General features: G+C 45.0%; 1 protein-coding gene across 6 annotated transcripts in view; it reads left to right on the top strand.

The window, feature by feature from the left end:
- Positions 1 to 27,615, top strand: part of GSE1 (Gse1 coiled-coil protein) — a 1,027,427-nt gene that overhangs the window by 385,308 nt on the left and 614,504 nt on the right. The window lies entirely within an intron of this gene.

Here is a 27,615-nt window from a genome sequence, read left to right as displayed (position 1 = left end):
GGTATGGGAGGTGCATTAGAGACCGCTGACCTACAGTTTAGGAGCACAGCTTTCATGTGATGTGCAGGAGATGGGTTGCTCGCTTTAGAGGAGGAGAGTATTCTGAAGCTGCTTGGATAGACTGATCTTAGACGGTGTCAAGAACGCCCAGCTCTAGAGATTGTCCTAATAGGATATGGTCGTGGATCTGTGATCATAGAGTATTCAGGTGTGTGGATTTTTTTAGAAATCATGTGTTTGGAGCAATGCTCCAAAGCTTTGGGATTTGGTGTCTATTTATTTATTTTACTTTACTTTAAGTATTTATAGAGCATGCAAATGCCTTTTAAGTTGTCTTGGTGCAGAATGTGACCAGATGAAGTTAATAAAATACAGGCCAACATAATTATTGCCTGAACGTGTTGCAGGAGGCATGAGCAACTGTGGTGTACGAAGGGTGCTTAGCAGAACAATTACCGGGAGGAGAATGTGGTAGAAAGTGTGGTTTGCAGAATCTCTATCACCTCATCTCATGCAAGGGATCCAGTTTCAGTGGTATGTTCATTCTACGAGGTGCATAAGAGATTTGTTCTCTGGTCAGTAGTGAGTGACTGTAATAAATTATGAGGCACATGATTGCATCTCTCATATGAATCATGCCTAGGATGGTTAATTCCTTCTGTGGAAATGCAGCATGTGTGCTGTAGGTTTGGTGTAGATGGATTAGACCAGGATGCTGCTCGACAGAGGGAGTCTCTATCGAGGGATGAGGGTGGTGCCTGGGACGGCTGTGTATTCGATCCTTGACAGTATACTTGGTATCTCCTTTGGTCGATGTTACATATGCCATCAAGGTGGCTGTGAATCAAGGGGGTCAGTCGGTGTTGATATTACTTGAATTATCCACGGTCTTTGGCACGGTGCCTCATTCCATCCTGTTTCAACACTTGGAAAATATAGGAGTCAGTGCCTCCGTGTTGGCCTGGATTAGCTCTTTTCTTGCCAACGGAAGCCAATCAGTCTAGATGCCACTTTTTGTATCTGACTCTCAGCTGATTAAATGTGGATTTCTGCAGGGCTCTGCACTGAGCTCTACTCTTTTTAATATCTATATGACCCCCGCCTCATTGTTGGAGTTCTTTGGTGTCCAGATAGCGTTGAATGCCGATGACGTGCAGCTCCTTCTTACCTTAGACAGTAACTCTCTGCACACTTTTAGACGGTTTAAGAACTGCCTGACGGCTGTCGTCAGTGAATATGGTCTAGCAATTTACAATGCAAAGCTAGCAAAATGGAGATTGTGCTATTTGGCTTCCCCCCCTGGGTGGGGGTTGTTGGCTCAGCTATATTCCTCCTTCCCCACCCCAGCTACAGTATTCCATAACCTAAGGGTTAAGATCGATGGTCAACTATCCTATGGCCCACAGATGGCGGCAGTGGTGGGATCCTGCTTTGTATTACTAAAGTCGATAAAAATGTTTTTGTATCTAGTCCCTGCACAGACTCAAAGAACGGCCATACACGCCCTTATTACCTCTCGTCTTCACTATGCCAATGCTCTCTATGTGGAACTTCCTTCCTACCTGTTGAGGAGGCTACAGCTGGTCCAAAATGCAGCTGCACAGCTTTTTATTAACAGAGCCTATACAGTCGCATATTCACCCTTATTTAAAAGACCTCCACTGGCTTCCCATCAAGTAGAGAATTTTGTTTAAAGGTCTAACGCTTGCCATCGAGCTTTCTGCCAGACCGGTCCTAGGTATTTGTCTGCCAGGTTCACTCAGTTTCACCCTACAAGAACTCTCTGCTCCTCTGGAGCAGAGTTGACTGCTGTACCAGGTAGTAGGAGCAAGAGCTGGGGTGGTACATCTTTCCCCTACCTTCCGGCCTGGAATGGCCTTCCTCTGGATCTGCGGGTGCTGAGGGATGAAAAATTGCTTTAAGCACAATGTTAAAACCTCGCTTTTTCCATCCACTTTTCAGTAATTTAGCTGTGCTCTAAGTTGTCTAACCTGTCCTAGCGCTGGGACACTCTTTGAAAAGCTGTGCGCTCTACACATAAAGAAACTGTGTGCGCTCTAAAAATCAAAAATCTATTTTGATCTGTGTCAGTGTTGGAATATCTTTGTTCCAGGTTTCATCTTGTCTACCTTGATTTATAAGGCATTAAGCTGTACGGTTTCTTTCACGGAGGGATGTGTGGACGATAATGGGAGATGGGGAAGTGGAGTGGGATGAATTAGTAGACATGGTATCAATGTTAGCATCCATGTTCATACAGAGTTATGTGGGGTTATGTCTATTTGGAGGGAAATGCATTTGGGTGGAAAATCACATTTGGTTACAAAATCACAGGTAGCAGCAGCATCGCCCTAGAGGTAACATCAGCACTAGGCTGCACACACATTTAGGACCATAAATCACATTTAAAACTAAAGGCACATCTAGGTGCAAAATCAACCATAGAGCAAAGTCAACAGGAGCGTAAAACACTTGAAGCAGTAAAAATCACATTTAGGTTAAAAAAACACTTGTAGGTAACTAAAAGACTATTGATGCAAAGAAATCAACTGGGATGTGAAGTCATGTTTATGTGCAAAATCCCTCAGTAAAGAGAGAATATGTGATAGTGACACGTCACACTAAGTGTAAAAGGTGTGCAGCAAAGTCACATCAGTGCGTTGTGTGCAAAATCATTGTTGAAACATCTTCATGAGGGTGGAAACCATTTAGGAGCACAAATCACCTTTAGGCGCTAAATCGTCCTTGGTGTAAAGTAAAAAGCATTGCAGTATCACATAAAGGTGCAAATTCACAGTTCGGTGCAACATGAAGTTAAGTTGCCCGGGTGCCATTTCTGCAACATGATTAAAAGTGTGGAAACACTTTAAAGAACACAGATCACATCAAGGAGGAGAACCACATTTATGTGCAAAATCACATTACAGTGAAACATCAGCAAGTGTGTGGAAAAACGTGATTAACAGAAATAACATTTAGACACAAAAACACATTTAGGTGCTAGAACACATTTAAACAGAAAATCATCCTTGGTGCAACATCTTTTTCAGGTTCAGTATGTTATTCACTTAGTTTTCATTTATATATTCTTGCAAGTTTGTAGTCATGTCTCTTCTTCCTGAAAATGTAGAAACCTTAGCACAAGTCCTAAAAAAAGAAGAAGTGGGGGGAATAACCAATTTAGACAGTATGCAAGTGACATCTTGGCACATGACATTTCCCATGATATCACAGGAAGTGGCATCACAACCCATGATCTCAGTCACAGGAAGTGACATAACAAGAAGTAACATCAGATGTTAGCACTTCAGACATACGTTGAGCTCATTACTAGATTTAGCAAGTGAGATTTTGTGGCGGGTTGTGCCAAAAAAGTGAAGCAACCCCAACACAAAATCCGGGCCTCAACTCATACATTTATTTTTTAACAACTCTGCCACAAAGGAATTGGCAGCAAGGACACATGCAGCTGTAAATCTTCTCTGCTCAATTGGTTGTAAAGTCTGCATTTGAAATATCTTATCTGGTTAAGGCACCTGCTGCAGAGCTCTTTGTTTGCCCAGTAAATAGCAGGAAATAATAAGAATGGTAAGATAACTCTGGAGGCTAACGCATTCGCTGAAGAGATCTGTTTCATCTATCCCCAGTTTTGAATCAAAGTAGCATAGAGGGTTAATGTGTCTCCTGCAAAACACAACATGTAACATGCATGACATCTTTTTTTATTTTTTTAGCCTGTGAGTGGGTTACTGCTTTTAACACAAAGATCCTTTTGTTACTTGTAGTTTGTAAATTGTAATCCTACTAATATAGCTCAGTGAGCTTTGAAGGGCCTATACCATGTAACCGTCATTGTCTTATGTAACACATCCTGTATATTGAGTCACACACTCATGATTTATTGTCAATGTATAATGTTTATGTGTGATGTGAATTGCTCTGACACTCTGCATTGGGAAGTTTGGTGCTATAAAAGAAATAAAACAAAATAGTGGTATTTAAATATTTTTTTTGTAAATACTGGAACAGATCAACACATTGACATTCTTACAGTGCATGCATATATATCTCTTATATACCGGGACTCAATAAAGTCACAAGCATGCCTCTCTTAATTACCTGTGAAGAACTAAGCTGTGTGCCTTTGCTACACCTTGTTAGACCTGCCATATTTGGCATGTGCTTCCCCTGTATTTTTTGCTGCTCACCTCCTGTTTTTGACTGTGTGCTGCATTTTGTTTCTGTTGGTTTTAGAACTCTAAGCACATTAGCCCTGCTGACCAGCGCTAAAGTGCAAGTGCTCCCTGTGTAAAATGTATCTGTGATTGGTTTATCCATGATTGGCATATTTGATTCAATAGGAAGTCCTTAGTAAAGTGCACCAGAGGTGCCCTGGCCTGTAACTCAAATGCTATGAGTAGACCTGCAGCACTGATGGTGCCACCCACATGAGTTGCCCTGCAAACATGCCTCAGACCTGCCGTTGCAGTGTGTGTGGGCAGTGTTTGCAGCCACTTGCCAGGCCATAACCTTCCCTTTTACTACATGTAAGGCACCCCTAGGGTAGGCCCAAGGTTGCCCCATGGGCAAGGTGCAGTGTATATGAAAGGTAGGACATGTACTGGTGTGTTCTATATGTCCTGATAGTGAAATACTGCACATTTTGTTTGCCACTATTGCAAAAACTATCTGTCCCATACATTTTCATTGGAGCTGCTTTGTAACATCTTACAAGTATGACTTCCAATTGGGAACAGGTAGAGATTTGGAGTTTGGGAACTCTTAACTCACAATTTAAAAATACATTATTAAGTGAAGTTGGTTGTTTGAAAATGCCACTTTTAGAAAGTAGACATTTTCTTGCTTTACCATTCTGTGCCTCTGCCGGCCTGTGGAATCCACGCCTGGGTTTTGGTTGACAGTTGGGCTGTTTGTGTATTCACTCTGGACACTCACATAAAGGGATCTGAGGTGTGCTCTGCATTTCCTGATGGCCCATCACCAGGCTGATGGGTCTTCCTGAGCTACAGTGGTGGGAGGAGTTGTCACTGACAGTTGAATAGGGCTGTGCCTGGCCTCACACAAAGCTGTCTCCACCCCCCTGATGTGTGTCTGGAGCCAGGTCAGGGAAAGGCAAGGGCATGTGCTCTACAGAGACTTTTCTTTAAAGTTTGCCTACTTCAAAGGCAGAACCTGGTATAAGTACTGTAGCTATAACACCATAACTTCGGAACACTGCTGGACTAAGGGAAATTCCGTCAAGAAGAAGAGCTGGATGCTGTAGGAGGGACTGACACTCTGCTGGCTGCTTTGTTGTGTTGGCCAGCAGCATACTGCATCTATCTTGGGCAGTGAAAGGACTGGACTTTGCTTTCTGTACCCTGCGACCAAGGTTCTCCAATGGCTTAAATGTTCTTGCCTCCTATTAAAAAGTCTCAGGGTCATTAAAGACTTAATCTGCAGCCCCTGCACTCCTCTGCTGGGAGTTCTGACCTGCCAAGTGGTGCCAAATCTAGTTCCTGGGCCCCTGGAGGTGGCTTAGCTGCTAAGAACCAAGAAAGTCCATGCATCAACTTGCAGCACCTGTTTTTCTTCTGACGCAGCACTGCGGTGCAGTTGAAAAACCAATGCATCGCTGCTGTGCGGACAAAGAATCGATACAGCTCCTGCCTTGCGGTTGAAAGATCACCGCATCCCGAGTTCCAAGCACTGTGTCACCAACGTCCTTGGCACACGCTCCGACTCCAACGCAGGCCCTGCTGTGCGGCCGCAGAAATTAACGCATCACCTGCTTCGCGACTGTGAAATAGACGCAGCGTCCTGTTCTGCCACATCAACACAGTGTGTCTGGATTTTCAATTAATCATCCATGTACGTGCATCGTCCATGTCAACTTGACAAAAAAAAATATTTCTCAACTTGACAAACAAAAGCTTTTTTTTGTAAAACGCCCATGCCGCGCTTTCACTTTGATGTTTGCCATGCCAATTTCTTTAGACACGTCTCGTCTAAGGAAAGGGGACCGACCGACATTAAAATGAAAGCGCCGTATGGGCGCATTGTCAAACAAGTATTTGCAATGGAATTGGTCTCCCATTTATGAGAGTTTTATAAATGCGAGATCTATTGCATTACAAATGCTTGTTTAAAATTTCTCATGGTTACCATCGACTTTGAGTCAATGGTAATTGCATTTCCTAAATGCTCATTTTGCATTATGAAATGCTTTGTACATGTGCTAAGAAATCACAAACTCCTTATTTGTGATTTCCTATTTAAGAAATCAAATTTTGTTATTCCCTAAAGGCCTTTGTACATAGGTTTCTTAACAGGTTGAAATGTCGAATCGGCCCAATAAGTAATTCAAAAAGCCTTTGTACATCTGGTCCTTTGAAACGTGCCATGATAAAATTTTGTTTTAACTACAACCCGTGCAGAAAATTATTTTGATGCAGTATAATTAGCTGAATCAATAGCAAAAGTAGAGACGTAAATGCTCCCAGACTCTACATAGTAGACTCGTGGAGAAACAGTGCCCAATTCCAAGCAATTCTGCTATTCACCTAAAGGAATTTGTGGTGCAAATGTGACGTAAATGTGAGGAGAAACATTCCCACAGTGCAGACCAACTTTCATTTCTGCAATTCAGCCATTTTCAACAACCTATTGTTACGTCCAACAACAAGCCATGTCCCCCATAGCCTCCCTTCTCCATTGACAACCAAGTGTGTGAATGTGACTTGACAGGGAGAAAAAACCAAGTCTGTGCGCTCACTCTTGTGCCAAAGCCATAGGACTTTGACTCTGAACCGATATGTGACTCTTCAGAAGATGATGCGAGTTCCGTTTTTCGCCAGATGCTGTTATATTCATTTCTTGTAGGGCAAAAGTCTGTATTTGACCATCGGGAATTAACAGAGGTTTGTGGGGGCATTAACAGGCCCTCCCACCTGGCTGACGCTTGGAATTTACACCTCATCATGACAACAACCAAAGCCCTTTGTGTGTTTCATTCCATATAGTGATGCCGTGTAGAGATGTCTCTGTTAAAAATGTTTTACATTCTATGCATTTTATGAATTTTTTTTTTAATTTATTTTTACTTAATCATTTTATACTACTATACAGCTTGGAAGAGGCTCATGGTGGCGTAGACATCACCTGTAAATGCACTGTCATGGTTTTCTATGAACGTCTCATTCTTGTTTTAAAACCCAAACTTATTAGCGATCGTCCATTTGATGATATAAAGCCAGTAAACTCCCTCCTTTTATGATTTTTTTTTTTTAAATTAAGAATAAGAATCATAAAGTAATCAGATAGACAGAAAAAATCCTGTTCAATAAAAGGCTGAATTCCAGATCTGTCAGGCAGTCATACAAAAGTCAAAGTTGTCTTCCTCCAGCCTGCAGAGTAGCAATCCAGTGTGTATCAAGGGAGAACAACTAAATATGCCACATGGAGATCTCCAGACTTCTTGGTAAAGTCCTCCGCACTGCACTTTTAACCTATTCTGATAGTGAGTGACACCAAATTACAAGACAGAATTCAAACTGCTCAAAACTGCTCCCACCTCTCTTGCCTGCCCTGGTGACTGACATCATTGGTCGTGGGACATCTGTTAGAATTCTTTTCAAAGCAGAAAACTTTAAATCTCTCTTCCTTAAGAAAAACACACAAGCCAACAAATACCGCGGATGTTTCATTTCCTACAAATCCATGCAGTGGGCGTTCATGTCATAACACAGACGAGAGGATTGAGCTTTTAACACTGTATGAGCTGGAGGTGGGAGAGGGTGTTCCATGAATGGTGTGGGTTGCATGACGTCACAAGGCATGCATTTACAAAGCATCTGTAGTGTTTGCCAAAAAATACCTGTCCAAATGGGTGCTGTGTCACTCGGGTTGTTACAGATTTTCAGCCCTCCAATGGGCCTCAGAGTGCAATTTCGTTTTTCAATTTAAAATGCTGCTGTTCCACTTTTAGACTCTGGCATGATTCCAACCTCCATTTGAGCAGGTATTTTTTGGCACACACTACCGATCCCAGAAGGCAGTGTCCACTAGAGGGTGTGTAATTAATCATGTAAAGGTGTGTCAGCTTGTGAACCTGAGTGTTGAGCCTTTGAGAAAGGAGCAAGTAGCTATATATATATATATATATATATATATATATTCACTTAAAAAACCATAGGTTTCACACATGTTCTAGTTAGGCGGACATTTCACTCGTAAAAAACTAATGAAATTCCCCTGTTATAGTTAGTTCAGATAACTATAACTCGCGCGGCCGCAATCCTCTGCTGATGACGTCACATATTACATCACTCATGACATGGTCAGTGACATCACTCATGACATCACTGATGACATCATCCTTGTGATAGAGTGGCGGTCGCGCGAGTTATAGTTATCTGAACTAACTATAACGGGGGAATTTCATTGGTTTTTTACGAGTGAAATATCCACCTAACTATAACGTGTGAAACCTATGGTTTTTTAAGTGAATTTGCAAGGTTTTTTAAATCCTAATTCCTAACTATAACGTGTGTGAAACCTATGGTTTTTTAAGTGAATTTGTACGGTTTTTTAAATGCTAAGTTATGTTTGTATTATTATATATATTTTTTTAAGGTTTTTCACCGTGCGCGCACCGTGCGCGCACCCCGCGATTAAAAAAAAAAAAAAATGTTTTTTTCACCCTTCGGGGTCCTTTAGGGACCCCCTGACAAAGGCTAGGGGGTCAGGAACTCTCTACCCTGCCCCCTTTTCACGTTCGCCACCTCTCTTTTTCAGTGTCGCACTCAAAACAAACAAAATGGCGGACAACACTTCCTGATTTCGACCGATTCGAATGTTGACTGACATGTAACCACCAATCAGAATTACGCTCTCGCACGGCGCGCACACGGTGCGCGCATATAGATATTTATGTACTTTTAACTGCAATTTTGTCAGGAACTACTGTACAGATTGACTCCATATATGCAAAAGGCACATGCCTGACCTGAGGACTACCTCTCTGCCAAATTTCAAGTAATTCTGTTCAGCCGTTCGGGCTGTACCTTCTACTAAAGGTCCTATGGAAAATAACATTGGGAAAACGTGTTTTGGGACCCCCCTTTTTTCTCGGCCCCCGCTTAACGAATCACCCCGAGACTTTCAGGGTAGGAGCTGAGCGGAGCGCCCCATTAGTTTTGAAAATTCCGCGAGGATTCATCAACCGGCGCCAAAGTTATTCAAAATAGAATTTTCAGATTTCCTATGGAAACACGGTCCTAACTATGACTATCTACTGGCGACCGCCAGTAGATAATGTGTGTTTATATACTGTGTATATATATATATATATATATAACTATGAAAATATAAGTAGACCTTGAACACCACGATGGTTGCGTAGGCCCAGTAAAAGGCAACACGCTGGCCGGTGAAATCTTGTATTGTTATATTTTCACACGCTCGCACATGGAATCTTTATTTGGTGTAATTTTTTATAAAAAATATTTTTTTTACCTGCATGAGAAGGATGGCCAGCTGGCTATGGGATAATCCTTTGGATACTTGGTGCCTGTGTATTGCTCTGTGTATATATCTATAATTTGTTTTTTCAGGAGAGACCCCCAATCCCCCATTAAAAACAAAAAACATTTTATTTTTATTGTGCCGGTCCTCCCCAAACCCTCTTTTACATATTATCCTTTCTGGCCCATCACCCCATATGACCTCAAAACATTAACATACCCTTAGAACCCAATACCCAACCCCACCCCAAAACCCTAAAAACCCTTTCAACCCAACACGCTTACACACCCTTAAACCCTAGAAATACTCTTATCCACCCCTAAGCCCTAAAAGATACTCTTAACACCTAATACCCTTACCATGCCCTACACACCCTAAAAATACCCATAACACCCAATAACCATACCCATCATAAACCCTAAAAATACTTTGACCATCCTATGGCCTACCTGCCCCTAAATCCTACAATACCCTTACCAGCACCAAAACCTAAAAATACCCTTTCAACCCAATACCCTTAACCACCCATAACCCAGAGAACATTCTTACAGCCCAATACCCTTACCCAATGCTAAACCCTCAAAATACACTTACAGCCCAATACCCTTACCCACCTCTAAACCCTAAAATCCCCTTACACCCAATACCCTTACCCCATAAAACCTAAAATACCCTTTCCACCCAATACTCTTACCCACCCCTAAACCCTAAAAATACCCTTACAACCCTATTCTCCTACCCACTCCTAAACCCTTTAATGTATGTATATATGTATTCACACACACAAATATACTTACCTTAGCTAGACTTACCATGCGTGGTAAAGGCATGTGTTGTAACAGCACCAAAGTGGCATGAGTGGTAAAAGCAGGAAGGTAAAGGCACTGCATGGTTACAACTGCATTGTAAAGGATGTTTGCCACTGTGTGGGCATGTTAGTGTAGCCCAGTGACACAGCTGCATCTTCCAATTCTGAGAGATGCAGTGTGGTTCCTGCTATACGTAAAGTGGACTTCCTCGGGTTCATGGAATGTAGATTAATGAGACAAAGGAACTCTGAAACCAGGGAGAAAGTAGAACCTGTAGTGCTCTGAGTGTTACTTCTCTGTTGTTTGGGTGATAGTTTTCTATCATCCTTTGTGTGCATATTCAACATATGTATTCTGTACAACTTCCATCAGGTGCTAGTTCACTCTCATTTTTTGGATCAAGTCTGTTTAATTAAGTAGGTACATTTTACACATACACCCACCATCCCTCTCATTTTTGCGTTTTCTATGTTGTCCTTCAGGTGATGGCTCTCCATTTAGTTCTGTGTTTTTTACGTCCTGTATCCTTGGGTTTTGCTGTTTCAGAGTTAACACTATTTTGATTTTTATTGTTCCCAATAACTCATAGGGTGTTTATTGCTTTTGACATTTGAGGCTTCTCCATTAATTGTTGTGCTCTTCAATACCATTGGGGTTTCTTCGTCATCGGTTGGGTGTCCTTCATCGTCCATCCTTCATCCGCTGGGCTTTGTCGTTCTTTGTGTGTTCGAATTGTCTCAAGGGCATTTATGCTTCTTAGGCTTTTAGTGTTCTCCCGGATCCCTTCAGAGTAGCTTATTGTCCTTTGTGTTGTATCCATCTTGGGCTGGCGGTTCTTTCACCAAAGTCTGTTCCGTGTCCTCCATCCATACGATAGTCTACATTACACGCGGGCTCTTCATTCTCCGACATCCTTTTTGTCTTACTTCTTGCTGTTTTTTATTCCCCACAGGTACTCTCTGACTGCTTTTGTCAGATCTTCACCCGCTCTTGGTCTCGAGCCAGCGTTCGGTTCACACTGTACTCGAGCCTTTCTATAGCACCGTGGGGTATTTCAGCTCACAAGCCTTCACGGTGAATGCATGATATGTCGCCGGCACCTCGGGGGGCATGGTGCTGACAGATCTGAATAGGTCGCCCTTGGTGTTCTACATCCAAGAAGCTTTACCTTCAGATCTTCTATCTTCCGTCGATGACAGAACTGCTGAGAGAGGCACGCGAAGATGGATACAGCGTGGGCAGAACGGTGCCCACCCACTGACTTCCTCCCTGTGCTTTGAGGAGAAGTGAGTTGGAAAACAGCACATTGACCCACACCCCATCTGTGGCAATCCTTGCAGGGTTCCACTCTGTAAATCATCTCTTGTGCCAGCCCATGTTTCGGAAAGATGCCAGGACCTACACCCCACCCCCGCACAGAGCCTTATGCTGCCACTAAATTAGGGTGAACCACATCTCTCTGGGTCATTACGGGGGCTGTTTCCATTCCTGGACTTTTGTGTGATAGCCTAATGCTGTTCTGGATTTTACAGTCTTATTTTGTTTCCATTGAACTATTTAGACTAACACACCTGAAGTCAATGATTTGTAGGTAAAAAGTTCAAGACTGGTGATATGTTTCGTGACGTGCCATGAAGGGGTCACCATATGCTAGATTGTGGCTGGCACCATTCCTGCCAGTGTAAAAGCGTTCTTAGAGTCTAGTAGCAGCTGTCATTTCCCAGGTCCGACACTAACAATGGTAGGTCCAGTGGCGTAACAATGGCCCCCGCAGTGCGGGGGGCCCTGAGTTCCAGGGGTACCCATCCGGCAATGTGCATTGGCGGTGGCACCGTGACAGAGATATCCTGACTGGGTCTTTTCAGGGCCCCCCCTCAAGTTTCATTACACCACGGGGTGGGTCACGAGGGGTCGTTACTCTTCAGGATTTCTGCAAGTGCAGTTAACTATGTTGGGGTGCTTACATGGTTTTGTTGGAAACTGCCCTCACCTGCACTGCATTGGTGCCGCTTTGAGCCTGTTCACATCCTTTGCACTCTGACTAAAGGTGGGGCGGAGTGACACTATGCGTAATTCCACGGAGTTGCCTAAAAACTCAGTGGAATTCCACTCCGCCCTAACTATGCATGCAGGCGGCAGACCTGGAGGGTTCCTGACCCCCAGCCTGCCACCTGCTTTACGGCGTACCTGGATATGGCATTCTCCGTGTCTGGACTGTACTCTTATAGGCTCCATGTCCTCTGCGGTGCAAAACCCCTACGTTTCACAAATTGAGAGGACTGCGCATGCGCACACACGCGCGCATGAGCAGTCTGCACTAGTTCTGCAGCGTAGGGGTTTTGCACTGCCGAGGATGAGGAGAGAGCCCTGTGGCGTAGGGGTTTTGCACCGCTGAGGACGAGGAGACAGCCAGGAGGAGGACAGCCCGGGCACGGAGAACGCCAGATCCAGGTAAGAGAATCCTTATTTTCTCTTCTAGGGGTGGGCGGCAGGGGCAAACTCTGCCACTTCGCGGAATCTGAGTTTTTGCCGAACTCTGCTTTCCCAGCGGAGATCAAAGTTGGCAAAACTCTGCAAACTCCACTGGCGGAGCGGAGTTCACCACCTACCCCTGGTTCTGACACCTTCAGTCATGCGGTTATAGATGTCAAATTAAAACTGCAAGTACCAGAATGCAAAGAGAAAACCAATGCACCATGAATTATACAAGGCTGACAAGTAACAGAGCGAGGCCTTTGGTGCCTCTTATGCAGATATTCATCCTACCTCAGACTCCGCGTGAATCCAGACACAGGTGTATGACAAGGGGATCTCTTCTGGTGTTGAGTCCCCTCACAGTGAGTCAGTGCTCAGGAGATTTCAGTTATGACCCTGTTGCAAGGTCTGTTCCCTTGGTCAGTAAGGAAGCAGGTAGACCGATATTGTGCATCTGTAGGTGGGCGCGTGGCACCCACCGCCTGGCCGACTCATTTTTTCCCAACATGCTATGATCCTGCCATTCTTTCTCGTGCCTTCTTCTAAAAAGCATATTGAGCCGGGCCCTTGAGCGTGAACTGTTGCCGTGGGCTCACTGGGCATCTGCGCTGCTCACAAAGCCATAACTTGTCAACTTGCATCGTCTCATTAGAAGCACAGAATGTGTGAGGTGATGTGATGTATCTCTGTATGCATGGGTGGAGGAGCCGTGATGTAGAGCGTTGAGTGTGGACGCTGTGAGAATGGGATGAAGTATGGAATGTCGATGTCTATGTGCCGTGGCCAGCCTGGGAGGGATTGCAGGCTTGTCACTTCACATAGTTGTGTTATCATGTGACACACAGTTTCGACACTCAACACAGAGTCTCCCGGTGAAGAGACCTATCAGACAGTGTACCCCTCAGAATTTTTTCCAATTATTCTATTAAACTGGCAACGTTTAAATATGTCCCAACTTAACACAAGACATATTTAAACATTGCAGTTAAATTCTGTTACCATTTTAAAAATGCAACCAAATACGGTTGCCAAACATACTATTCTGGTCAGACAGGCCTTACTAACGTGGAAAAGTACCCACAGTGTGATTATTGGAAATGGTTGTGAAGAATATTTGGAGTCCTTTTCCTTTTGACACATACTCCCAGCTAGGATTTAAATGACAAAAGATGTTGGTGATGGCCCATTACACAGCGGCTCACTGCCGCTCATTCCCCCCGCTTAAAACAAATCACAGTTATCCGCATAATGCTTCTTGTGGCCAGGACCGCCCCTCTGAGATCACTTGAGGCTCCCCTAGGGGGTTTGCCTGAGTTTGAACCAAGCTCCATAGTCTGTTTCCAGCTCATCCTGCAGCCTCTCCACTGCAGGAATGCATAGAGGCCTTACATAGAGGCCTTTAAAGCAGCCCTGATCAAAGGAAGCTGCTCTTTAGTTTAGAGTTGAAGGGGGAGGGGAACCTTAACAGGACCTATCAGCTGTGGCTGTAACCTAAAAGCCTAACATGAAATAAAGACCTTCTCTCCAACAGAGAGGCTACAGACGTTTGTGTGAAGACCGTGCTCTTCGCTGCAATAATGTATAAGCGAATAAGGATTACTACCGCGCCCATTTACGGCCTGCTCTTCACTCACAAGCCCTATATAAGCCATAGTTTTACTCTTATTGAGTCATTACTCTGTTTCTCATGGGTATGTTCCAAGCCTTTTTAGGGCTCTCCTAAAGACAGCTTTAGCTATCTCCCAGCCTCATGTTTTCCAAAAAGTACATAATCAACATACACACATTGTGAGGAAAGCAATTTATTATATGGTGTGGTCAAGCAACCTCACCGTGTAATAAACTCTCAAACCCATCTTGGGTCCAGTCAGATTCATTTGCAAGCCCTCAACTCAACTCTGGATAGCTGTGGGTTAGAGTAGCCAGGCTTTGTCAAAGGAACAAGTGCAAAGCATTTTGAAGTATCTGAACAGTTGAATAGGAAAGATACATTACACAAAGAAAATCTTACACCAATTTATAAAAGTGCTCTATGAATTTTTTGACACTAAAATGAACAAAATCCTCCAGAGGTTTCTGGATATAGAAATTATTATGCAAATAATAGTCACTGCTTTTCGTTCAATTTGCAAACAAGCATTGGCAACTACTGCGGTTAACGGTAACTTTGAAAGCTTTAGGAAACTTATGTAAAGTTGTGATTGGTTTCTCCGGCCCACTTTGGGCTACCAACTCCAAAAGGGAGCAAGTCACAGGGGCCAATAAGGATTGGCAAGACAGATACCCGACAGTCAAATCAGTCTCCAGTTCAGTTTCAGGTGCTAGAGGCGAAGCACCATAGACATCAATGTAGTGGTCCTGATGCAAAGGATACAGGAAACAGAGGTCCCAGTACTAGCGTCTTGCCTTAAACAACACTCTACCCACTCCCCCGTCTTAGGTCTTTCTCCATTCTCACTGCTACTTTCCGGAATTCCCTTGTGATTGTCCATGGCCTCAAATTTACCAGCTTTACACAAAACAATATTGTTACTAGATCATCTCCAGCACAACTAGACTACCCATGAGACATGCTACTGTACTGCCCAAGACTGACCAATCATGACAGTCTTTCTGATAAACCCACATCTTGACAATGTATTGCGGGTCGAGCTGGCGGCCTCAGCCCTGATGAAGGTGCAGGATGTGGTGGTCTACCTACACTTTAACATGAGCAGACCACATATCTGCATGGTGCCCGCCCTTTCACTTTGCACTGGTGGTTGATTGGCTGGCATTTAAAGTTCAGAGGCAGATGCTCCATTGCGTCCATCACTGGGAGCTTCTAATTCCTTTGGGACACTCTTTCATCCTAATTCAGGAAATCTCTGGAAGGAACCATCAGTGTTTCTGTATGCTTCTTCACACTGGCACCAATCCTGGCGCTGTAGATATTTTAGCTCCCAGAGCACTTTCCTACAGGCCATTCTAAAACCAACCCTTCAGCTTCAAGATTATTTTCAGATATTCAAAAAGCCCACTTAAGGGACTCATGTTCACTTAGTCTCTTTCCTTCTGCCACATAGCCAATCAGGAGGCCAGAATATGGTTTAATGTTTAAGTGCAATATACATTGGCATGTTCGCTTGCCTTTGTCACTCTGCAAGCCTCATGCAGGTTAACATATGTCTGTGGTTGTTGGCCATCTATGACACATGTCAGTCATTATGTGACATAGACACTCTTAAAAGTGTATATTGTTACGATAATTTGTTGGAAATAATTTAAGCTAAATATTAAGCGTTCCTCAGTGAAAATTGGCATACGCGGATCTTTGAGACTGCAGATTGATTCTGGGCCAAAACCCCTTGGTGGAGGGCACCAGGAGGGGGCACAGAACCTCACTGGGGTGATTGTTCTTTGCTGCACATTAGAGTGCAAAGATTTGACCAGTTTTCTCTACTCACCAAAACATTAGTTGCTTTAGTGGAGAAAATTAGAAATTGTCTACTTTCAGAGACCCTCCCATCCTGTACCACAGCTATCTGGTTGAACCATCTTATTGTTAGAAGCATCTGGTGGTCCAGTGGAGAAGATGGGTCATCAGTCACATTGCTTGCGTTTAATTCATCGTGATGTGTCCAGTATGCCGCGGCTCGGTGTGCGCCTCATCCGAAGAGGAGGCAGCGAGACTCCCTTATCTGGACAGACAGATCCTGCTTAATTGAGCTGATGTGCCCTGTGTATAAACAGATGGCTTCTTTAAATCAATTATATCTTATTTGTGTAATGGGGAATGATTTTCTGACAGATAGCATTGGGGGGGTGGGGGGGTGAAATGACGTGGTAGAGGGAGCTGTTCAGGGTCAGTCGCCCATCTTCTTGAAAATAGTTGCATTTGGCGGGTGTGACCTGAGGTGGCGTGCCCCGCCGCGTCACGTCTAGCGTGCGCTGAGTCGGTATCGTGCTCCTTGCTGTGATTGGTTACATTTAAAAGCTGTAATGAAAATAGCAGGTGTGATTAGTGCAGAAGAGGTATCGATTCCTTGCGACTATACAGCCCTCGTCAAAAGACAATTAACAAATATGTGGTCTGGCCATAGACCAAAACAGTGGACAAAGAACTGAGAATATGTTTATTGTAGTAGTGACAACAAGGTTCATAAAGAGGATTTTTCAAATGCAGGTTATAAGTATTGAAAGTGTAAGCTGTCTTCAACATATGAACTCTGGAAAAGACTATGATTTGCACAATGTACGTACTAAAGGCAGAACTTTCAGGCCAGACTTTCGGATCAGTAACTCAGAAAGTGAGTCGATAGTACTCACAAACAAGGGTCAGCCTTGTTCAAAATTCTACCCGCCGTGAAAGGCTAGATCTGAGTTGAATATGATTGGCTCAGCCAGATGTCTACAGTCTTTGGCCAGCCCTGTGTTTGGGAGCATTATGTTGGCAAGGCATGGGGCTGTATGATTTTCCCTAGGGTTGTGTTGTCTTTGGCCCACCTGTGCAGCACAGTCATAGGTGAATTGTGTGGTGTATTCTGTGCACAGAATGGGGCCGCCCAGGCATGGCCAACCCGGGGAATGTACTATATTTGCCCGCCCATGAGGGTGTAGACCAGTGATCTTCAAACTTTTTTATGCTGCCCCCCCCCCATTGAAAAAATATTATCGGGCCCCCCTCAGAATTTTTTGCAATTATTCTATTAAACTGGCAACGTTTAAATATGTCCCAACTTAACACAAGAATTATATTTAAACATTGCAGTTAAATTCTATTACCATTTTAAAAATGCAACCATATACAATTGCCAAACATACTATTCTGGTCAGGCAGGCCTTACTAACGTGTAAAAGTATCCACAGTGTGATTATTGGAAATGGGAGTGGGGGGTTTGAAGAAAATTTGGAGTCCTTTTCCTTTTGACACATACTCCCAGCTAGGATATAAATGACAAAAGTGTGATGGATGGAGTGTTTGAATTAATCTTAGCCACTGAAAATTACTCGGGGCTGCATCCGAACCCATCATTATTTTGCACACCATGCCACGAGTATACTTGATTGTGTCCCTGTCGTAAATTACGCCGGGGCAAATTTAACACATTTTATGAGGGCTATCTGGATGTGGTTCAATGATAGTCCCCTCATTTACCCGCATTGGTTATAATGAATATAGAATATCTCTTCTGTGTGTTTGGCATAGCCCACCGGCACTTGGTCATATTGGACATGGTTGTGCTGGCACAGTGCCTGCCGGGATGGTCATCCTCCGTACTTTGTCTTTCAGATAGGATTGTAAGGCATTTAGTGCACTGAGCCTGGCCCCCTGAAACGTATATGACTCGGCACTATTCCCTTGTCATTGTTTGTGGAGGGCATCATTCCCCTGGCACTGATTCTGGAGGGCACATTACCCCTGGCACTGTTTCTGGAGGGCATCATTCCCCTGGCACTCTTTCTGGAGAGCACATTACCCCAGACACTCTTTCTGGAGGGCACATTACCCCTGGCACTTTTTATGGAGGACACATTACCCCTGGTACTGTTTCTGGAGGACATCATTCCCCTGGCACTGTTTCTGGAGGACACATTACCCCTGGCACTGTTTCTGGAGGGCGCATTACCCCTGGTACTGTTTCTGGAGGGCACATTACCCCTGGTACTGTTTCTGGAGGGCTTCATTCCCCTGGCACTGTTTCTGGAGAGCACATTACCCCAGACACTCTTTCTGGAGGGCGCATTACCCCTGGCACTTTTTATGGAGGACACATTACCCCTGGTACTGTTTCTGGAGGGCATCATTCCCCTGGCACTGTTTCTGGAGGACACATTACCTACCCCTGTCACTGTTTCTGGAGGACACATTACCCCTGGTACTGTTTCTGGAGGGCACATTACCCCTGGCACTCTAACTGGAGAGCACATTACCCCAGGCACACTTTCTGGAGGGCACATTACCCCTGGCACTTTTTATGGAGGACACATTACCTACCCCTGTCACTGTTTCTGGAGGGCACATTACCCCTGGTACAGTTTCTGGCGGGCACACTACCCCTGGCACTGTTTCTGGGGGGCACATTACCCCTAGTACTGTTTCTGGAGGGCACACTACCCCTGGCACTGTTTCTGGAGGACACATTACCCCTGGTACTGTTTCGGTAGGACACATTACCTACCCCTGTCACTGTTTCTGGAGGGCATCATTCCCCTGGCACTGTTTCTGGAGGACACATTACCCCTGGCACTGTTTCTGGAGGGCATGTTACCCCTGGTACTGTTTCTGGAGGGCATAATTCCCCTGGCACTGTTTCTGGAGGACACATCACCCCAGGCGCTCTAACTGGAGAGCACATTACCCCAGGCACTGTTTCTGGAGGACACATTACCCCTGGCACTGTTTCTGGAGGACACATTACCCCTGTCACTGTTTCTGGAGGGCATCATTCTCCCGGCACTGTTTCTGGAGGGCACATTACCCCTGGTACTGTTTCTGGAGGACACATTACCCCTGTCACTGTTTCTGGAGGGCATCATTCCCCTGGCACTGTTTCTGGAGGACACATTACCCCTGGCACTGTTTCTGGAGGGCACATTACCCCTGGCACTGTTTCTGGAGGGCATGTTGCCCCTGGTACTGTTTCTGGAGGGCACACTACCCCTAGCACTGTTTCTGGAGGACACATTACCCCTGGTACTGTTTCGGGAGGACACATTACCTACCCCTGTCACTGTTTCTGGAGGGCATCATTCCCCTGGCACTGTTTCTGGAGGACACATTACCCCTGGCACTGTTTCTGGAGGGCACATTACCCCTGGCACTCTAACTGGAGAGCACATTACCCCAGGCACACTTTCTGGAGGGCACATTACCCCTGGCACTTTTTATGGAGGACACATTACCTACCCCTGTCACTGTTTCTGGAGGGCACATTACCCCTGGTACAGTTTCTGGCGGGCACACTACCCCTGGCACTGTTTCTGGGGGGCACATTACCCCTAGTACTGTTTCTGGAGGGCACACTACCCCTGGCACTGTTTCTGGAGGACACATTACCCCTGGTACTGTTTCTGGAGGGCACATTACCCCTGGCACTGTTTCGGTAGGACACATTACCTACCCCTGTCACTGTTTCTGGAGGGCATCATTACCCCTGGCACTGTTTCTGGAGGACACATTACCCCTGGCACTGTTTCTGGAGGGCACATTACCCCTGGCACTGTTTCTGGAGGGCATGTTACCCCTGGTACTGTTTCTGGAGGGCATAATTCCCCTGGCACTGTTTCTGGAGGACACATCACCCCAGGCGCTCTAACTGGAGAGCACATTACCCCAGGCACTGTTTCTGGAGGACACATTACCCCTGGCACTGTTTCTGGAGGACACATTACCCCTGGCACTGTTTCTGGAGGACACATTACCCCTGTCACTGTTTCTGGAGGGCATCATTCTCCCGGCACTGTTTCTGGAGGGCACATTGACCCTGGCACTGGTAGATTTTGGCACCCCAGTGAGCTGTCTTTGCTTCACTTTACTCTGCTGTAAGTGGGCCCAGCGGCCCATTGCCCCACCGGAAGTGTAGCTGCCTGGCCAGCATCCTGTGCCCTGTGGGGAGGCTGTGCGTGCTCCTCTGCAGTGGACTGACTCTGACGCCTGCTGAGATCCTCTTTGGAAGATAAGAGCCATTTAAATGTAATTACTTGAAATCATCTTGCGCGAATGCGCTGGGCCAATGCTGCGTGAGTGACTCCTCGCCAGGGACTCGCGCTCTTTTCTAGCGGGGGTGGTTGGATGGGGGCGCACCGTGAATCTCGTTGGACTTTTGATTGTAATTGATTTCTCTCTTTTTTTTTTCTTTAACAGTAAAGGTTTAGCCACAAGAATAAATTGCCGAATATGTGTAGTATAGAAAAGGCATACTTGGTCTTGTCTCATTTTTTCCCTCCCCCCATCCCTTTCGGTTGTTCTCAGGATGGGATGTGCCATTTTAATCCCTAAACTCGCACCTGCTGTGTGCCGCAGTTAAGCGGTTCCTCATCTCAGGAGCAGGATATTCACGGGCGTCAATTCACCAAAATGTCTGAGGTAGCGGAAGTGACATCACATGCCGTTTGACGTTTAGTTTCACCCACACATACACACACTGCCTCTCGCATAAACACACACTCACCCACAAGCAACGCACACAACATACGTTTAAAAACATTTGTTGCTTACCTCAGCTGACCAGGAGAGTCCTATTCCAGCCAGCGGTCGTTCCATTTATCACACTAATAATGAATCATGTTATATTATTCCCTATTAATGCAATAAAGGAATTGACAGAAAACAAGGAAAGTGGAGCCCCAGCTGACATCCATAAGAACAAGCTACCCCAGTGTCCCTGCCACCTCTGAGGCCAAAGGGTTTCAAAGGCAGTACCAAGGGTCGTAAGGGGCACGCCAGGGGTCGCAGATGCAACCCCTGGCGACCCCTAAATAACATCCATGAGGTTATTGCTATTCCAGGTGTTCATACCACCAGTTCTCCACCCAGAAGGAGACTCATGGCCAGGTACGTTTTTCTCTACCATGTCCCTTGATGCACTACACAGCCACTCTCCTCCCCGCCTCTTCTTTTTTTTATTCCAAGTCACTGAGACAAGGGGAACAGTCACATTTAATCAAATATAAGCCCTGACGTGTGTAGCATCCCCGGCTATAACAGTCATTTGCTGGCCCCAATCTTCTAATGAGAGGGCCATTGTCTTATAAAATGCTATTACTGTCTTTATTTTTCTTGTATATTTAAACACGCTCTCCCTGTTTTTACTCATCATGTATATGTGTAATGTCGCCCAGGACACGGGACATGTTTTATTTTTATTCAATATGTTGTTGTTTACCACATGGTGGTATGTTCCACCCTTTTATGATTTTAACAAATCAAATAAAAGTATTCTTCTTCTGCTACCACGTCCCTTGAGCTCACCCTCATTAGTTGCTCTAATTAGTTCTACTCCAGTGTCAACTATGTGGATTTTCTCCTTCAGTCTTTCTTTGGACATCAAACCACCCACCATATTCAGTTTATTAGGTCTGTCTGCATAACCTATTGTTACCAGTTCTGTCAAAAATATACACAGACTGGGCCTTGGCTCCAACCAGAGGAGCATAGCTCTCTCGCCAAATGCTATTGGCTGTTTGGTACATCATACCACCTCCTAGGGAGTGCTGGCATCTATCTCTGTGCATTAGGCGCTATAATACCCCTCAAAAGCGCACTGAATTTTGACACATTAAATTCTTTATTTTAAAGATGCATTGTATACAAAAAGAAATAATTTTGTTTTGGATTTTTTACACTGCAGCCGGCTTGTTTTTCATATTTTAGTCAGGGCTGCAAATGCATGCCAAACCTGAATGTCATATCTGACTATCCATTTCATTCGTTATTGCCGTAGAGCCATCCCATTCAGTTATTTCTCAGTTTGCTCTTTAGTCATTTGATTAAATTGTTTCTCAGTATCCTCTATGTCCATCCTTTTCTGTGGTTTCACCATGCTTTCTATGGCACCACCTGTTTTAACTTGTTTCTCTATGTCCTTTATAGCCTTCATTTCTGTTCTAGCTCCAAGCCTGTGAAGCTCTCATTTTTAGGTCTCGCATTCAGAGCGCAGGCATTGCAAGACATATTGTTTACGACTCAGGTGGCTTGCAACCAGCCCACAGCGGCCATTAGTTGATTTTGTTGTCACTTATTTACAATCTTTCAATTGCTTAGCTCCCATGGGCTTCCCTTCCTTTCTTGTGTTAGCTCAGCCTGGAACATGGACCAAGTACTTGTGTTCTTCCTCATCTTTAGTCATCCACACTTTTTTGCTAAGCACTATTTTTATTCCTGCACGTGCAATGTGCTTTCCTACTTTTACCATAGGCATACAGCTTTATTTTTATGCTGCTTTCACACTATCTGCTGTCTCTATTGACGCTTTAGTTACTTACACCCACAACTGTAGTACTCTATGCCACTCTACGCTACTTCACTCTACATCACTCCCCTCAACTCATCGCTTCTCTCTACTCTACACTGCTCTACTCTACATCACTCCACCCCACTCTATGCCACTCCACTTAGCTTTATGCTACTCTGCTCTACTCTACGCCATGCTACTCTACGCCACTCCACTCTACTCTACGCCACTCTACTCCACACAATGCCACTTTGCTCCACTCTACTCTAAGCCACTTTACGCTAATCTACTCTGCACCACTCTTCGCTACCACTCTGTCACTCCACATCCCTCCACTCCATGTCACTCTACTCCATGCACCTCTACCACACTCTATGCCAGTCTACCCAATTCCACTCTTTTCTACACCACTCAATTTCACTCTACACCACTCTACTCTACATTACTTCTCTCCACACATTGCCACTCTGTGACACTCTACACCACTCCACTCTACTTTATGCCACTCTACTTTATGCCACTTCACTCTACTCTATGCCATTCTATGCCACTCCACTCAACTCTATGTCACTCCACTCTACTCTATTCTGCCATTTGGCTCCACTCCACGCCACTCGACTCTTCCCAACTCTATGCCACTCTACTCCACACCACTCTACTCTATGCTTTTCTATGCTACTCCACTTTCCTTTATGTCACTCTACCAAACAAGGTGCCACTCTCCGGCACTCTATGCCACTCCCCTCTACGCCACTGCACTCCACTCCACTGTATGCCACTCTACTCCATGCTGCTATACTCTACACCACTCCTCTCTACGCCCCACCACTCTACTCTATGCCACTCCAGGCTACTCTATGGCTCTTGACTCTGCACCACTTAATTCCGCTGTATGCCATGCTATTCTATGCCACTATAATCTACACCACTCCTCTATGCACCACACCATTCTACTCTATACCACTCCTTGTCACTCTATGCCACTCCACTCTATGTTACTCTACACCACACCAATTCACCGTACTCCACGCCACTCTACTTCTACTGTATGTCCCACTACTAAATTTTAGCCATGCTCAACAGCAGCCACGCTGCTGTACACTATAGCTAAATGACATTGGCAAAGCCAAAATATCTCACATAGGCGAGGCCTATTGGTTCTGCCAATGCTTGTTACTTCTTTCTCTTTATCACCTTATCCATATATCCTTAAGACATCCTGTTCAGTTGGTTTGCTGTGTACCTGATGGGGATCCATTTAATTTGTTTCCCCATGTCGCTGATGGCCATACTTTTCAGATGTTTTCTCTTTGCGACCTAGGCACTGTCTTTCAGTTGTTTCTCAGTGTGCCTTGAGGCCTTTCCTTTTAGTTTTTCCTACATGGTTCTTTGTATTTAGCCTCACATGTGCACTCCGTCCATCCCATTCAATTGTCGGTCGTCCTTTTTAGTTGTTTCTCGGTATCACTTAGTTCCTCCCTTTCAGTCATTTCTCCATGTCGCTGGTGGCTCTCCCTTTCAGTGGTTTCTCTTTGTCACCAAGGTCATCATTTGTAGGTCTTTCTCAGTATGCTCAACAGACACAATTTCAGCTTTTCCTCCGATGTCCAATTTAGGTGATCTCGGGTGTTCATTCCATTGCTCCTATTTTGGTGATTGATGGGAAGAAAAGAGAGGGGCTCAACCCTGACCTAGTACCACTGCTCCATAATAGCCATTGTAGTTAAACTTATTTGTATCTGTCGCATTTGCTGTGCTTTAAAGACAGAGGTCAAATATCAGGTTATGCCTTCTGACAAAATGCTGCTTATTCTTTTAACATGCAGACTGGTGTTTCTAAAGTGGACTATCTGGCAATCTACCTGGGGTGCAGGGAGAGTGAAAGGAAAGGCTGTGCATGGTCAGTTTTTTCACACACAACATTTAAATACCTTGAGAATAACTATACAACATTTTCAAAAAGGATATCAGCAGTTAGGATAACACAAATCTAGTGTATTTTTGTAATTCCGGGAAACAAGCATTTGAATTGGATCAAAACAAATCAAGACACTTACTTGGCGTTGTGCAAATGGTAAAAATTTGCTGAAAAACTATTTCCACAAATTATGGTTTGCGTGCCATATAGCTTTATCAGTAAAACTGTATGTCAGTGAGAATTTTGTGACAATTTAAATGGAAAATGTGTTGTCTGTAAATTACAGTTTGCTGCCACATCATGCTTTAGTATATATTTGCAGCAGTGTCTTACAGAATGCACCACCAGCTACATACAACACCCTTACCACTTTCCTGCTGAAGGGGAGTGGCCCGTTTGCTGTAATTGTTCTTTGTGACTCCAGTTATGCAACATTGATGCCAGCACCCCCACCCACCCACTCTGAAAATCTATCCAGCCCCACTGCTGGCTGGGGAGGTGGAAGTGTCAGTGACCTGTAGCACCTCAGCTTCTTTGCATGAGCAGGTAGGCACATCTGACGGCCACCTTCTCCGGGGCGGCTCCTCCACTAGGGCGGGGAAGCGTCGCCCCACTGCTTTTTCGTGGTTTGAGAAGCAGAAACATAAAATGGTATATTAAATACCATTTTATGTTTCTGCTTCTCGCACAGCAAGAAAGCAGAAGGGAATGCCTGGTTGGGTGTGGGCGGGTTGGGTCGGAGTGGCTTGCCCAATGTTACAGGCCCTGACTGTTTGGTCGGCCCTCTGGGGTCGACCAAACTAGTCATGCGCACTCTGCCTTTTCTCTATGTAGGCTAAAATGGCCTCCCCATCGGCGCCCGGCCGGGTGCCGTCCTCACCATTCACAAAGCTGCCATTGCAGCGTTGTGATTGGCTTAGGGGAGGGGAGGGTGGCTGACTGTGGCTGCTTCCTGTTGGGAAAACGCGGAACCCGGCCAGGAGCTGAGGTGGCGTGGGACGCGGTAACATACTTTTTTTTATTTTAATTAAATGCAAACCCAAGAGACCTCCCACCCACCCCCCACCTGCGAGTCATGCCAGCCGCGACTGCACCTTCTTCTCTTGCAGGAAAAACACTACTAACATAGCCAGAAATCTGTGCAATACTTTCCTCTTGGTGGGAGTGGCTGGTAATTGCTTGGAAAGTAAACCTTAGGGTGGAAGTTGCTTTGTTGGGGGTAGGAGGTTGTTCCTGAGAACAGAAAGAGTGTTTTGCTAGTCAAATTGAATTTGTTGTAGCTGTCACCATAGTAGCACGTGACAAAGTTAAAGTGCCACATAAATTGGTAATGCCTTGGTTAACCTGTGATTGTATGCACATGGCTGGAGGTTTACATGTTTACTAGGCCTTGTATCCCCACTAGTGAGTACATATTAACTCCTATTAATGTCATCGCCTGCAAAAAAACAGGCACAAATGCATGGAATGATTTCATTGGGAGAAAAAGGCTAATCCCAAAAATCATAAATATAGCAGGAAAACCTACTAGTACCATGCACTGTTCAATGGGTTTAGTCCAAAACCATTAGAGATAAAAAAGCATCATCAGTACTAAATCAATAAATAAACAAAAGTTGTATTGAATATCTTCATTAAAGGATCACATAATAACATTCATGATCTACAAACAATAGTTCTGTGCTTGACAAAAGCACACCTAATGTACTGCTGAATCAAGCACAGAACTATTGTTTGTAGATCATGAATGTTATTATGTGATACTTTAAAGAAGATGGGGGGGGGTGCGGGGGGGGCACCCTTCAGGGGCCACTAAATCCTTCAGAAGGCCCCCATTCCACCCAAGCCCAATGAATATTTGTAAGATGTGGGAGACTCTGGTGCCCCTCTTCACATTCTGCAGGGGGCTCCATCATTTTACGTTATACTGCGCCTCTGACCCTCACCCAGAGAGACAGCGTACCTTGTCGACCCTCAGCATGACAGGTAGTGAACCCTAGACCCCGACAGGGTGAGTGACTTTCATTCCATGTGGAATCTACACCAGGAGAGACCGCGTGCTCTGTGGGGTTTCGGCAGGGGAGGCCGCGCGCCATGTGTGACCCTCTGAAGGAGAGACTGCACATCCATGGGACCTCACCCGACAAGGCTGCGGGACACTCGCCAGGGCTGGCTGAATACCCAGCGGGTCCCTCCGCAGGAGAGACTGCAGTCTTGGCTACTCATCCTCTCACCATAGGCTGGTAACTCTGTCAGTGTAAACAAAGCAGGGTTGCTATGGCAACGTAATTGCCAGAAGCTCAAAATCAATGGGAAATGGAAGTGGCAAATCAAGTTATTTCTTTTTTTGTGGGTGGGCTGGATCCGCGACTTCAGGCGCAGCGATGGCCCTTTGCGGTGGGTGTTTAGAAGGGGGACATAGGGCTAGCGTGGCAAGTGTCACGAGCAAACCCTTTACCCCGTGCTATGTTCTTCTACAGCGCTGCCGCTGACAAGATGGCTTCAGTGAGCTAAGCGCTCACAGTCTGACACATGCTTAGATCTGCGGGCTCAGAGTTTGAATCTAGGAGGGGCCAGCTCACCTTCCATCCTTCCGAGGGCGATAAATGTGGCACGCTGAAATTGGATACAAGTAACACAATACTAGCGCACCGAAACTACAAGAATGTGCCATGAAGCGCCGGTTATGAAATATTGTTTAATATTCATTTAGTAAATTGTATTGTCCATCCAAGATTGAAACGTGTGTAAATAAACCGATGCACAGTTAGCAGAACACAAGCCTACAAGCAGCCTACGTCGTCTGATAAATGTGAAAGCCTTCTGTCGTGTGCGTGCAATCTAGGTTTTAAAACCCATCAGCGAAGCTAGGTCTTGGTTTTATTCATTGCTCGAGATATGAAGCTTCTGTGAGCACCGGCTTCCAGCCGGTAACACCTCTGAAATACAAAAA

The sequence above is a fragment of the Triturus cristatus genome, chromosome 12 (genome assembly GCF_964204655.1).
Source record: "Triturus cristatus chromosome 12, aTriCri1.1, whole genome shotgun sequence".
Taxonomy (NCBI): domain Eukaryota; kingdom Metazoa; phylum Chordata; class Amphibia; order Caudata; family Salamandridae; genus Triturus; species Triturus cristatus.
This window is presented reverse-complemented; position numbering and strand designations above follow the sequence as displayed.